This window comes from Magallana gigas, chromosome 6 (genome assembly GCF_963853765.1).
Source record: "Magallana gigas chromosome 6, xbMagGiga1.1, whole genome shotgun sequence".
Classification (NCBI taxonomy): domain Eukaryota; kingdom Metazoa; phylum Mollusca; class Bivalvia; order Ostreida; family Ostreidae; genus Magallana; species Magallana gigas.
The window spans coordinates 39,471,703-39,486,885 of record NC_088858.1 but is presented as its reverse complement, the minus strand read 5'-3'; positions in this window follow the sequence as shown (position 1 = coordinate 39,486,885).

Here is a 15,183-nt window from a genome sequence, read left to right as displayed (position 1 = left end):
ACCTTAAAATTTATTTTTCTACCTACGACAAATCAATGATTTTAACGTTAGGTTGATTAAAATACTACTTTCATTATATCCTTTTTTCACTTGACAATCAAAATAAAGGGAGCTAGTGATACTTTGATTTGTAATCAGTCTGTATAAATTCTTTCATGATGCTAACTTATCGATATTCATTTTACATGGATTAAAACAATTTAAAACGTCCCTTTTTTTCTTTAAAACCCACATTTATCAGTTTTTTGATAAATCACAGAATGACCTGAAACCATCTTATATATTTATCTTGGGGGGGGAGGGGGGGGGGGATACTCGGTTATAGTTTGAAAGCCACGGGGACTTCGTGACGTCAGGATGCGTTTACAATGTATCTATTTTTTTCTTTACAAAACCAGCGATAATATATTCTTTCCTTAGTAGTCCAACATACAGACGTCCCTACAGGGCAAAGCAGAAACCGGGATTCAGTCGCTATATGCTGTGCTAAAAATATGATATCTACGGGGACTTTGCATTGCAACAGACATTGAAAGCAGTTTGGTCCGATTTTATACCAAGTTTTGTGTACGCTTTTAAAAGATGATTATAATAAGCATGAGTATATTAATAGACATTGCAGTAGTTGTCCCTGTTAATCAAGCCACATTTCGAGCAAATAAAATTGTTCAATTTTTTTAAACAAAATAAACGACATTAAAATGATATCGTGTTATTTCGCCTCATATTAAAATTCGCCCCTGACATCGAGGTGGGGATGATTGTATTACGACTTTGACATCGCTTTTAGTAGAGTCTAAACATGCTTAGTGGTCTGGCAAACTAGAAATAAACATGTGCACATGTTGTTCCCCATTATTTCTGAAGTTTGATTTGTTTAAAACCGATGCATAACATCCGGGTTAAATAAACCCAAACATTCGGGGGACGAAATCAAACGGTCCCCTTTCCTAAACATTCCCATGATGTATTTGGAGGGGGGGGGGGTGTATGCTCATAAAAATTAATTTTATTTACTTTGAAAATTTCTAACTTTGAAAAGAGACCCATTCTGCTGGTGTAAATAGGCGAGAGTCTATAACTTTATAAGATAATTGGTTTGTATTGAAAATTATTTGATTCTGTAATAACGAAAAAATCGGACCATGCAGCTTGGAAGTACCAGTGTGATAATGTTGAAAAATTTTGCGAGGTATTCCGAATGCATGACTTCCGGACCACAGTGGCCAATGGTTACATTGAATGAAATGTCAAAATGGACTTGGCCCCTGTGTTCCGGATAGAGAAAAAATGCCATCATTTCCCATTATAAATTTCTGTAAGAAATATGTTTTTGATCCTGTGAATTTTTCCGAGTGAACAATTCTAATGTGTCATTGAAGATATCTTGGACATTTTCCTTGTCATTAATTTCAATTGTAATGTGTATTTTTATTAGAAATCGTCCAAATGATACATTGGACAGACTACAATATGCGTTCCATCATCTTTGGAGACTTTGCGGGAAATGTATATTATATACATGTAAATATCTCTATACATCATGTTTATTACTGTTATCGATATTTTTTCCGATTGATTGAATTGACATTTGAAATGGAATTATTGTTTGATATATCAGGTTCCATATGAGGTATTGTAAAGGAATCGGAGGGTTTTAAGAAAGTCAGCATTTGACAAATGTCTTAATTTACAATATTATTACCGGTATTACATGTACCTTATAAGAGAAAACCCTTAAATTTACTTGTTGAACACCAAAGAAATTTCTCTAACATTTCTAACATTCAAATGACCAGCATTGTTATCAATATAACGTAGTTTTAGTTTATTTACCCTGCCACGCAAAAGTACAACCAGTCGTAAATTTCTGATTTAGAGTTCCGACCACAAATGACCGTTAATTATGCTGAGACAGTGAGTGACCTCACTAAGTGCATATGAAGGACTTCATTTTTATACTCAACCATTGATGATGTCATGTCTGATTAAGGTCAAGATCTAGTAAATAAAAGGTGCCTACAGGAATATAAATTCTTTTAAAGGGACTTGGACACGATTTGAGCTCAAAATTAAAAAATGTTAATGTCAAGAATAGTTTATAGGGGTACTTCTAATGCTTTAACAAAATTTGAAAGTCAAATATTGAGTTATAAGCAAGATACAGCTTTTGAAAATCTTTGTTTTGTAAACAAAGCTCGAGCTTTGTAATGGTTTACATATGTCATTTATTGGTTTAAGTCTCAATCAAATGTTGCTTTTTTCTGTTTATCGTATTATCTATGAACACATTGAATCAGTTAACCTTGTATGCCATGAGTCATTTGGTCAAAGAAATGGTAATTCCATACTTTTCATTATTTGTAAACAAATATCAGAATATAAGACTCGAGCTTTGTTTACATAACAATGATTTCTTACCTCTGTATCTCTCTTAAAACTTGACTTCTAACATTCAAATTTTGGTCAATCATTCAAAACGAGCAAGTCAACCATTTTATACATAAAAAAAGAAAAAGAAAATTTTGATCTAAAATCGTGTCCAAGTCCCTTTAATGATGCTTCATAACAATATTTTTGTTTCATAGGGTGTACCGGGACTTAATTTTTTGGTGGACGCAATGAAAAGTTATCTTTTAAACAACCATTTTCTATGAAATATGAAGGATAAAAGTAACAAATCTCGGAGTTTTGTCTATTTTTGACTAACGAAATATACCTAGACTCTCCAAAAACGGTACTAAACAAGCTCTTGGCCTCCTCTTTAAAATAATGTCAAATTAAATACAGGTACCGGGATTACTTTTCCCGTGATTCAACATAGAATGTCAAAATATTGTTTTATTTTCTACATAATTCCTTTAAGGTCAAGATCCAGTAAATGATTCCAGAGTGTCTTTTTGGTGCTAGAACCATTATGGCGTCACAATTGATTTGAAAAATTTTTCCCCGTACTTTACGTCTTTAAAGAAATTATGTAGAAAATTAAACAATTTCTTGGCATTTTATGTTAAATCATGGGAAAAAGTAATCCCGATATCTATATTCATTTTGACATCATTTTAAAGAGGATGTCAAGAGCTTGTTTAAGTACGTTTTTGGAGAAGCTGTAGGCAATCTAGATATATTTTATTAGTCAAAAATGGACAAAACTCCGAGATTTGTTACTTTACTCATTCATGTTTCATAGAAAATGGTTGTTTAAAACATGATTTTTCATTGTGTTTATCAAAAATTTCAGCCCGGTACACCCTATGAAACAAAGCTATTATTATGAAGCATCATTGAAAGAATTTATATCTTGAATTTCATGAACATATAGACACCTTTCATTTACTCGATCTTGACCTTAAAGCCGTAAAATACTGGAAAAGATTCATCAAATCAATTATGGCGTCATACTGGTTCTAGCACCAAAAAGACAGTCTGGAATCATTTACTAGATCTTGACCTTAATTTTAATTGCAGCCTCTACGGTGTGTTTGCAAGTTGGTCCAATCAGTGGGTCGACATCCATAGTTTTAGCTCAGGTGAGCTAAAACATATAGAATTTGAATGACTTTCTCCTTGGTCAGTCTGTATGCGAGAGAGACTGGCCTTTGGTCTCCGCCGTTACACTTAACATTTCTGGTAGAAGAATGGTAAAACTTTCAAAACTCTTTCGTGAGTACATTTCATGGGTATATAAACCTCGTGACTTTTTTTATATCCCTTGCTGTTTAACAAATCGAAGTCAATTGAAGCTGGCATGTGACAGATACTGGTAACAAGTCTTTCAATACTTCAACTCATCATCATTATTGCCCTCCTCCTCCTCATCATCATCATCGTCGTTCTCGTCGTCGTCACCATCATCGTCATCTTCGCCTTCATCATCATCGTCAGCATCAATAACAGAAGCAGCAATAATAATAACAACAACAAAAATAATTTAACAGCAACATACTAGTAATTATTGCATTCACTGTTACTGGTTCCGATGTTGATGACCAGTAGCGATGTTACAAACACACCATCCCTCCTCCGACATGTGTTAAAACACATGTGTCCCCCATCCCACAGATCGGAGCAGGAAACGTGCAAGACAGTATATATGTAATATCAGTTACATAAATACGTCGTAGGATCATCTCTCCCGCAAACGACAGGATTCCGGTCGGATCAATTATGACGGGAATGGGGGTGTTCCGACAGCCACTACGCCGACCTCAAAAATTTATGAGGCCACATTAATTAACAGTTATTAATCTTTTTGAAAGAATTACAACAGTCGCACAGGATATCAATAATGCTTCATGTAACTTCAAAATAGTTTTGCCTCCATACTCATCTAAATGTTTCGATGTTTTCGTTGTTGTGAAATTAAAACCCTACCATGTCCCCTAAACTATGCCCCAATTGCCCTTACGGAACAATTACATAAGAACAATTCCTCATGAATTCGTAGCTTGATTTTCTATCAGCCAAGTCAAAGGAGCTTTCACATACTCCCATCACATTAGTCCTTGCGCAAAGAAAATGTGCCTGGTCGGTCAGTACTAGGAAAATTATAATAACATGCTTTGGAAATAATGGTAAAATCGAAGAAGAGTAACTTTTAAGTTTAATTTATATACCGTGGTTAAAACATTAAACAACATATCGATTCCGGACTTTTATTCATGGTGTTATCTTTAGGTATGTAAAAGGAAAAAAAACATTTAATTTTTCTGAATTAACTTGACCTTATTTGGTCTCACTATATGTTATCCTCTCTATTTACCTAAATGTTATTTGGTCAGTCCAAGTTAGAAGGACATCTGTGAAATCAATTTTGCATGATTTCAATTTAAACGTTCATAGGACAGTAGAAAACTACTTTTTTCATAAATGTGGAATCACATGGAAAAGTAAACATAAGGGTTTAGTCAAGGTTTGATAAATAGAGAATAGTACATACCCTTTTCCATATCACAGCCAGTATCAGCCCAAGACTCCAATATAAGACCGAGGACCGAAGGCCCCAGGGATGATATTGATCCTCAGCTCCAAAACATTTACTAGCAATTGAAGTTTTCAACTGCACTTGTAAAAATGTTGACTGTAACAAATGTTTCATTTTTTCTTCTGTGCACAAATGCCGAAAGGAAAAAAGGCAGAGGAGTTCCGCAAGGGATATGATACGGATCCATATCAGCCCTAGTGCTGATAACCTTTATAAGCCCTTAAGGCCGATACAAGTTTTTTGAAGAAAAAACATTCTTGTCTTTATTCAAAATATACTTAGACAAAAGGACTTCAAACTGTAAACAAAGAACTAAAATACCATGAGACATACTGTTGTAAATTTTTTGTACCTTGACCCTTTTCCTAACTCAAGGTCGAATTAAGAAAAAAAAATCATTTCTGTTTTCCAGACCATAACTTCAAAATCCTTTGACAGAGAGACATTGAACTTAAAACAGTTAGATGATCTAGCGAAAAAGTGAACCAAACCCAGCTTTTTTACCTTGACCTTTTTAGATTTCGGGGTCAATTATCATGAAAATATTCCTTACAATAATGACTTGTATCATATATGGATGATATATAACATATCATTCTTTTTCGCTTATTAAATTTGCCCCATATTACAATCCTTGGGGAGAAGGGGAGACATGTGTTTTTTTGTAAAAAAAAAAATAATACCCACTAGTTTATTCTGATTTAATAGTATAACTCTGATAGACATTCTGATATTCTATCATTTCATTAGAATAGAAATTCATATCTTAAACAGATGTCTACATAACTGCAGATAACTACGTTTATTTTTATCATCCCGAGAATTGCGGAAAAAGGGAGTGATCTTGACCTGACCTTTATGCAAAAACAAGGGGGTCAAATTTGATTAAACTGATAGAAGCATTTGGTTATATGATCTGTTTGCCTGTGTCAAAATGTCATGAATTTCTTAGTATAGTTTGTCTGATAACGAAACGACTCCTTCCTTAATAAAATATCATTTAAATACTATTTTTCATCACGTTTACCTCAAATGTTTTTCTCATATTTTGATAATAAGTAGGTTTCGAACACAGGCACCTGACGTCATATATTTTTCTCATAATAAAAATAATACACCGCTTACCTAATAATACACAAGGTACCCATCCCCGCCATCTTGGATTTTTTTAAAACTGTCACATCGCCGTGAATTTTCGCTTATAACTCAGCGGTAACATTTTTCTGCGATCATCTCCGCCGTCCGATCGGTCACTCGATTTATTAGCTTACTGCTGATTCAACCAAAACGGCCCATAACATCGTTTATTAATAAAAATATCTCCTCATTCTGCATCTACTGCTGCTGATTTGCGACAAAAGGCTAAAGGGTGGACGGAAGTTGACATCTTTGCGTCATCTTTTGGGATATCCCTTTTCTGATTGGTGCATTTTTTCCCTAATAAAATACTGCAAAAAATGCACCAATCAGAAAAGGGATATCCCAAAAGATGACGCAAAGATGTCAACTTCCGTCCACCCTTTAGCCTTTTGTCGCAAATCAGCAGCAGTAGATGCAGAATGAGGAGATATTTTTATTAATAAACGATGTTATGGGCCGTTTTGGTTGAATCAGCAGTAAGCTAATAAATCGAGTGACCGATCGGACGGCGGAGATGATCGCAGAAAAATGTTACCGCTGAGTTATAAGCGAAAATTCACGGCGATGTGACAGTTTTAAAAAAATCCAAGATGGCGGGGATGGGTACCTTGTGTATTATTAGGTAAGCGGTGTATTATTTTTATTATGAGAAAAATATATGACGTCAGGTGCCTGTGGTTTCGAACTCGTCTATCTTTATTTGTGTGGCTCTGGAGACTGTCTCGATATCAATATATAATTATGGCTTCCTTTTTCACACATAGGATCGTACATTGTAATTGCTCTGTTTCTTTGACCTAAATGTAGGGATGATTAAAACGTGGTGACGAATTTATTTTGAGCATTGAAATAATGTATTTGCAGATTCGTTTTTTGTTTTATTTGATTTTTTTTAGGTTTACTTATGTGATATGTGGAAAGCTATGGAAAATGTAAAAAACAAGAGGCCCAGGGGCCACATTGCTCACCTGAGCAACAAAAGCCTTTAATCTGATCAAATTAGCATTATACAGTATCAAAATCAAAATATCTTGACAACTAAGGACAGTAAATCTTGCTAAAAAAAATTCAAAATCTGCCAATTTTTATCCACATTTTTTCTGGGTAAATACCAAGCCCCTTTCGTTGTTGTATCTGTAAGAAGGTTTTTCTCTATTCCTATATAACCCCCCCCCCCCCCCGCCCCCATTTTGTGGCCTCACTTTTCTCTACGGAATCATGGTTTCATCAAAATTTAATCTGCAAAACCCGTGCTTTCACACAAGTTACTACTTTTTGGACTGAAAACTTTCCCAGAATATTTTTAAAGATTTTCTTTAAATATTCCTATGTAAAAATTCATCCCTCACTGTGGTCTCACCCTACCCCCGGGGACTATGGTTTAAACAAACTTGAATCTATACTATCTGAGGATGCTTCCTCTCAAATTTAGGCTTTCCTGGCCCAAAAGTTTTTGAAAAGAAGATTTTTAAAGATTTTCTCTTTATATATTCCTATGTAGAAATTCACCCCTCACTGTGGTCTCACCCTACCCCCGGGGACTATGATTTAAACTGAATCTATTCTATCTGAGGATGCTTCCACTCAATTTTGGGCTTTCCTGGCCTAATAGTTTTTGAGAAGAAGATTTTAAAAGATTTTCTCTATATATTCATATGTAAAAATCCATTTCCCCATTGTGGCTCCGCCCTACCCCCAGGGACCATGATTTGAATTAACTAGAATCTACACTACCTGGGGATGCTTCCACTCTAATCTGAGCTTTTCTGGCCGAATAATTTTTGAGAAGATTTTTAAATATTCTCATTATATATTCCTATGTAAAACTTGATCCCCCCATTGTGGCCCCGCCCTACCCCCAGGGACCATGATTTGAACAAAACTTGAATCTAGACTATTTGAGGATGCTCTCAGGCCAATTTGAGCTTTTCTGGCCCAATAGTTTTTGAGATGAAGATTTTAAAAGATTTTCTCTATATATTCCTATGTAAAAATCCATTTCCCCATTGTGGCCCCGTCCTACTCCCAGGGACTATAATTTGAACAAACTAGAATCTACACTACCTGATGAAGCTTCCACTATAATTTGAGCCTTTCGGTCCAAATAGTTTTTGAGAAGAAAACTTTTAAATATTCTCTCTATATATTCCTATGTAAAACTTGATCCCCCCATTGTGGCCCACCCTACCCCCGGGGAATATTCAATCTACACTACCTGGGGATGCTTTCATACAAGTTACAGCTTTTCTGGCCCAATAGTTTATGAGAAGAAGATTTTTGAAAAATACCAACAAATTTTCAATAATTCTAAATTATCTCCCATTTAAAGAGGGCGTGGCCCTTCATTTGAACAAACTTGAATCCCCTTCACCCAGTGATGCTTTGTGCTAAGTTTGGTTGCAATCCGCCCAGTGGTTCTGGGAAGAAGATGATAATGTGAAAAGTTTACAACGACAACGCCGCCAACGACAATGACGACAGACAACGGACAAATCTCACTTGAGCTTTCAGCTCAAGTAATCTAAAAAAAACCACACAGAGTTCATGGCTCAGATCTCACTGATCAGTCAATATCTACAGGACAGATGAAATGGTCGATTATTGCTGGAGAGTTACCTCTCATAGCAGAATATTTGTATACCAAAGTGTCTTAATTAAGGTGGCTCTATACACCCACAGTTTATTCCAATTTTTAATAGAAGACCACAAATTATATACTTTAGTTATCAAATATTTAATATTATATATACTCAAGGTGTTTTTACAGAAATGTAATGTTTTTTTCATGTTTATGTAAAATAATTTTTAAAAATTTAACTATTAACAAATTGGGAGAAATTTTTTGTATGATGGACATTTCCTTCGGCCACCGAAATAATTATTATAACACTTCTTAACATTCAAAAATTTTATTATTGCAATTTTTTTTAGTATTTCCCCATAACATAATTTTTCATATTTTCTTACTCTCTTGACAAATCATCTGAAAAAGCTGCTTGATTTTATAAGAAAATGTATTTTCATAAATGTGACATAAAAAATGAATGAAAATCATTGCAAATAAACACAAAATAAATTTTAAATTCTATTTGGTATGAAAGTTCCTCAGGTAAGAGTTATCGTTCCTAAGTCCCAAGGCCCAAACACCTTGGGGACTTTTCATTTCTGAATTTAAGAAAATTTCCTAAATATCATGATGAAATGATAAATACATACACATTTCATTATAGGCCAATATAAGTGAATATATTCGCTTTAATGCAAAACGAAGTCAAATAAATGAAGGGGAAATTAACTAATAGGATTTATGTATCCTAACCTGAGAGAATTTCAAAGCCACCCTTCCATCCCCTTAAGGTGGTAAGGAACATCTGTCGATATTAATGTGGATGAAAGTATACTATATTTGAAATACTTTCACTGGTTTAGAATTTTCTTTCACAGTATTCAACCAAAAAAAATACGTTTTAGAAAAAAATCATTGTCCCAAACGGGATTCGATCTTATGACCTGCAGGTTTGTAGTGAACCCACTAACCCACTGCGTTACGCTGTAAGATGGCGATAATGGGAAAGAAACTATTAAAACATTTATACTTGATTGTATTGTTTATTTCGATAAATAAAACGACACAACGTGAAGGTGTCCCATTCCACCTTACATGTAAATAATGAATTTTCCAATTATCAAATTAAATCTATTCATTTAACAAATTTTTTAAAAGAGCGGTCCCCATACAATTCGCCTCAATTTAAATCAGCCAGTACCGGAATCGCATGCCTACAGATTTACTTTTTTGCGTTCTGCGTCATCAAAAATTGGTGTATAGAGCCACCTTAATTTTGTGTTTGAAGACAACAGAAAACCAAAAAACTTTATAAGCGGCAAAAAATCAACAAGAAATAAATGAAAGAGTTTTGTATTAATTTAAACAATATTTTATTATGCAATATACCACATACACGGATGGGATAGCAGGCATTGCCTATATAAATCCTCTCCGACATACAAGGTCAAGGTCATATATACAAGATTTAGTCCCATATAATACTGACAATAATATTATAATAGATATTATATTGATAAATACATGCATATATGAATATTTGAAATATATGACCAGAAATTACAATAGGTATAATAATACTTATTGTTATACTTTCATGTTAAATACTGAAATCTGATTGGTTAAGACGCAGTTAATAATATTTACTATTACCCTCAGCGTTAGCAACGCACTTGGCAACGGGTAACATTAAAAAATGTTACATGCGCGAAAATTATGCGCGTACGGTTCGCTGTAGAATTCACGTTATTCCTATATAAAAGCAGTAAAATTTTCTTAAAAATTTTAAAAACGACATTCAGTATAACAAAATAAATAGTGCCTGTTTGCGAGGATAACAGTTGAAATTGACACCCCTCGAAAACCATTGTCAACCTCCGCTTCGCGTCGGTTGACAATGGTTTTCTCGGGGTGTAAATTTCAACTGTTACCCTCCCAAACAGGCACTATTTATATATTATTATACTATCATAAATTGTAGTAAGTAGTAATGATAATAATTAGAAGAAAAAAAAAAAAAGAAAAAATACAAACAAAAGGTTTCACACACAAGTTCAAGTTCTGTGGTATAGGGCAATACGAAGGACTGGTTGGATAATTTAAATCTCTCTGTAGATTTTATAAATTTATCTACATATTTAAATATTGCAATATTTTGTTCATAAGTAAGACTAATGTCACCATTAAGAATGAGATGAACTGAAAAAGGTATTGACAGTCTTAAGGAATCTATATTTTGGATTGGTAAATGTCTTTGAACACAGTATTTTGGACATTCAATAGAAAAGTGAGAACATGTTTCATTATTGTTTCCACACATGTCGCAAATTGGGTTGGCACTCCGAAAATGATTATATAAATCAGCATTTAAATTACTAGCTGAGTTACGAAGTTGACAATGGATTATATTTTCCTTTCGAACACCATAGTTAAAGTACTTCTTGGCTTTGGAACAATACATATCTTTTATGGCATGTGTAAAAGATGAGAGGGTTGAAAGACTACGGATAACATATGGGAGTTCATTCCAGAGTCTGATTGTTGAGGGTGAAAAACTTTTCACATAAGAGGTTGTTTTAGCTTTGGGGACTTGAAATGTAAGGTTGTCCTGATTTCGTAGGGGATAAGAAGTTAGAGGTAGTAAACATTGTCCAAGCAGATCAACTAAATACTGAGGTGCTAATCCATAAACTATCTTATAAAACAACACAAGCTTATGTATTTTACATCGAACTTCAAGTGTATCCCAACCAAGTTCATCATAAAGTAAGGATCTTGAAGAATTTGACCTTAATCCTGAAATAATTCTAGCTGCTGCAACTTGAATATCTTCAAGTAGTTTAGCATCTCTATCGGAACAATTATCCCATACAATGTCAGAATATTCGAGAACTGGGCGAACAAAGGCAAAACAAGTTGCTGTCCTTTAAAAAAGGACTGCAATACGTGGACCATTTGCATGTGTTTCCAACGAAAACGTGAAAGCCTTAAAATTATCACAGATTCCACCGACTCTAGCACCCTGCTTTTTAACCACTAAATTTGTACTTTGTGTTATGTATATGTATAGTTGACTTTTAATCTCAGAATTTAAAGGGCTCATACTTCCTAAATAATTATGTTTTATAATTATGAAGATTGCATGTATAGTATCAGGCATTCGGCGAGTTCTTCTATTTGTGCACTAATTACGCTTGGCACTACATGTACCGGCTTTGTTAATTATGCAGTGACAGCTTTGTGTAAATCATTTTCATATTTTGATGCATTTTTCTTGAGATTTAAACTTTTATACAGTGACATAATTATTCAATCATCTATTATATACGGTCACATTATTATTCAATCATACTTGTTAAATGCTTAAATAATTTTAATCAGGAAGTTCTCACCTTCTATAAAAGTAAAGTTAAGCTACATGTGTATTCGGAAAACAACAAAACATTGAAAACTATGCTAGTTGATGCATGTTGTAGTTTCGGCATAACATTACATTATTTCATAATACTGACAGTTTATATCACATGCCGATCATTTCTTTAAAAGGAATACTTTGTTTCTGTAATGTTTACCGACAAACAACTTTACAATTACAGCGCCTTTGAACTTATATGTGCATACGGCATGGAATCCCAATCCCGATTCAGATAAAGCAGTGCTAGCCTGGTTCCCGGAGCTACCCATTACGCACAGGAACCAGGCTAGCTCATGCGCAGGCTGAATTTTCCCCATAGCATCCGGTTTAACCTCGCTTATATATTTTCTGTGTGGACCTCAGGGTCCACGCAATAAATTTTTATCAAAGCATCCCTTTTAAGGGTGTGTTTCAACATTCTTAATATATTTAAACGATTGCAGGCTTTAGAATGAATATCAAGAATATGTGTTCTCTATCATCCTGCTGGAATTTTATACCTAGATGAGTATGTGTTTCAACATTTTTAATAGCAGGCCCATCAGTACCAAATTTAACTTTGGGATGACTAACACTCCTTCTACCCAAATCTAAATTAACTGTTTTATTTGGATTAAATTCAACTGCCCACATATCAGACCATTGCTTAATTTTACCCAAATCATGAGTTAATGAATTTCCAGATGTCAAAATATCATTATCTATATACAAAGATGTGTCACCAGCAAATAATCTAACTGGGTTGTGTAAGTGTGTTGATATGTTATTAATGTACAAAAGGAATAAAAATATTGTATTGTATAAACTGCTCCCATCTCTCTCTCTCTCACCTCTCTCTCTCTCTCTCTCTCTCTCTCTCTCTCTCTCTCTCTCTCTCTCTCTCTCTCTCTCTCTCTCTCTCTTTTCAAAGATAAACATAGGAATTTCAAATTAAAGATTACGGAACACGAGGCATCATCTTAATTTATGAATAACAACCATTATCATACTACATGTATATGTAAATGATATATAGTAAATGATCGAAAATAATAGTGTATGGTAAACACATTATTATAAGATATGATACAATATTGTATCGCAACAATATTCAATTTCATATAGTATCGTATGGTACAATATATCATTATATATAATGCGATGTCGTACATGTATCATATAATACTGGACAATATTGTATCTTGTGATATGATATATTATATATTAATATTGTATTAAATCAAGAGATAATTTCATATTGTATATGAAAAAATATAGTACCATATGATATTGTATTGTTTCATATGATATTATATCGTATCATATCATATATTATATTGTCTCATGATACAAATTGTATTATATCATATGATACAAAAGATTGTATCATATGATGTCATTTCGATGACACATATCGTATCGTAGAATACATATACATATGTACATTGAACGATATTTTATCATACAATACTAGTATGGTACCGCTCATTTGATGCAAAAGCCAATAGCATATAGGGATAGGAATCACATTATCATTATATATCATACATCAACAATTACATCCATCGAGCACGTTTGAGTGAAGTAGGATCAGGTTTTCCTTGATAATGGAGATCGGGCTCTGTATCTGAAGCTAGCCTTATGTTCCAAATCTAAAGTTACAAGAACTATGAAAGTTGGCCAGAACAGCAGTTTTTCCAACATTCAAACCAGCTTCGAACTACTGTAAAACTTACACCTACGCTAGCATCAAGGTACATGTAATCAAGATCTGTTCAATATCTGTATCTGAAGCTACCTCTTTATTACACATCAATGGTTATATTAACTGTGCAAGTTTGATTGAGTATGAACAGAAATTTTTTACTTCATTATGCAAACAGCTCATAGACCCTAACACAATTTGAGTTGTTCTAAAATCTTCAACCTGCCTTACCTTTACAACCAAGAACACTCTCATTTACATAGTAAATCAACCATGCAGGTTCGAATAAGTAAGGACCATTGTTTACTAAATCAAGTGACTTGCTCCAAAAACCATAACTTCCTCCAGGTTTAGTAAAGATAGAATTAATGATAACTTAGATATGGCCATCATGCAATGTCACCTGCTCTTAAAGCTTCAACCTGCTCCATAAACCTTAATCTCCTCCAGCAACCGAAACCTTGGACTCAGCATCCAAGGACGTCGAGTGCATCAGTATCATAACATGTATCATACATCCAAGTTTTGGTGAAAAATAGAACCAATAATAACTCCGAAATGGTCATCGATGGTCACATGTTCAAAAAACCTTAACCTCACCTAGCATCCGAAACTTATGACTCATGTATAGCATTCAAGCGTGCCATTTGTATATGTTTTATCAGATAAACCATCCATGCAAGTTCAGTGAAGTTAGGACCGGTATAAACTTAAGATATAGTCGTCAAAGGGCACCTGCTTCAAAAAACCTAAACCTCCTTCAGCATCTGAATTGTCTGGCCAAGATTTAATATCCAAATCTGTTAAATCTGCTCATTTTCAGCATCCGTGCAAGTTCGGTGAAGATAGGACATGTAATGTCTTAAACACAGGGCCTGCGCTAAAAAACTTTAAACTGGTCCGGACGCCGACGAGTATAGCATATGCTTTCCCCGACTTCGTCTCGGCGAGCTGAAAAATAAAGCAAAAAGAAAAAAAGAAACACAAAACAATAATCCATTCTTTTAATTAAATTTTTTCTCTGTGTTTCTACATAAACTGGAACTCACCCCCTCCATCATCCTATAACTCCTCTACGCAAGAATTCTAAAGATTTTAGTATATTTTACCAATAGGCCTGTATTTCTATTTAGTACTTTGAACTCCCCTTAAGGCCTACATGTAAGTATTCATCCAAGGGCCAGAATTTGAACAAGAAACGATTTTTTAGACACACACTCTCTCTTCAGTCTTTTTATTCTATCCCATATTTACTATTTACCTTTTGTTAAGCGATTGCTCCTATTTCCTTCCCCACCAGAATACATAAAAACAAACTTTAAAGCTCTTCGGATCAAATGGTTTGTGCCAAGTTTGGATGAATATAGCCAACTTGCTCAAGAGAAGGTGATAGT